We start from the raw sequence: 1,121 nt of genomic DNA on the forward strand, positions 1-1,121 counted from the left end.
CTCACATCACCAAAGGATTTTACCTCCATTGTAGCTAAGCTGAGAGTTGACAGTTCTGCTGCACTAAGAAATGAACTGTAGGTACGATTTTTGGATACAGACTTCCTGCTATGGTCAAAGCTATTTGACTTGAGTGAGTGACTTTCCTCTCGGGCCACAGAGAACAGGTTACATTCATTTGAGAAATGGTATGTGTATTAAGATGGTCTATCCATAAAGTATTCACCAACTGTTTCAATGAACAATGGTTCTGCTTGGAGAGTGGCATAGACATTAGTTGAGGGTAAGAATTTGGTTCATTAACTGTGATAATTTGGAAAAGCATTCATCTCAGAGAAAGAGTAACATATAAAGTCCTCTTCTTCAAACTTGATACAAGAGTTACAAACATCAAGCAAAGCATTCAGTCTCACTCTTTGTTGTTCTTTTACAAGCAACCTCCCTGGTTAATCGTCTATGTTTCTTTTGGGTATATAAATAATTTTGAAATATGTAAGCTGTTCTGAAAACCATAGTATAGTGTAAAAGCATGAAACAAATAATACAAATAATACTACTAATAGAGAGGCTGAGATAGGAGAAGCAAGATTTCAAGACCCCTTATATTGTACACAGCCAGACACTGTCACAAACAAACAAGCTGAAAGTGTATATAGATTGTACAATATTGGACCTATTTCTCCAATTACCAAATTAGAGAGACCATTGGATGACAATCAACAAATTTCTAATTCCTCATATTTTTGGATTTCAATTGACTAGGATATGTTGGTAATATTAATTTTCATATTAAGAAAAAGTAATTGTCACTTCCTGTTGTTTTTGTTGTTTGTTTTGTTGGGGTGGAATTAGGTTTGTGTGGATTTGTTGAAAGATTACTTTCTTGCTTCTTCTAGGGTATAGTTTTGCTCCTTATGTTTTCCATCTCTTATCCTTTATAGGGCTGGATTTGTGAAAAGATATTGTGTGAATTTGGTTTTGTCATGGAATATCTTGTGTTCTCCATCTATGGTAATTAAGAGTTTTGCTGGGTATAGTAGTCTGGGCTGGCACTTGTGTTCTCGTAGGGTCTGTATGACATCTGCCCAGGATCTTCTAGCTTTCATAGTCTCTGGTGAGAA

At 35.7% G+C, this 1,121-nt stretch overlaps 1 protein-coding gene across 2 annotated transcripts in view; it reads right to left on the minus strand.

The window, feature by feature from the left end:
* The window catches only part of Zdhhc15 (zinc finger DHHC-type palmitoyltransferase 15), a 127,675-nt gene that overhangs the window by 53,504 nt on the left and 73,050 nt on the right, over positions 1 to 1,121 (minus strand). The gene's annotated exons all lie outside the window — the stretch shown is intronic.

Source organism: Mastomys coucha, chromosome X (genome assembly GCF_008632895.1).
Source record: "Mastomys coucha isolate ucsf_1 chromosome X, UCSF_Mcou_1, whole genome shotgun sequence".
NCBI classification, from domain to species: Eukaryota; Metazoa; Chordata; class Mammalia; order Rodentia; family Muridae; genus Mastomys; species Mastomys coucha.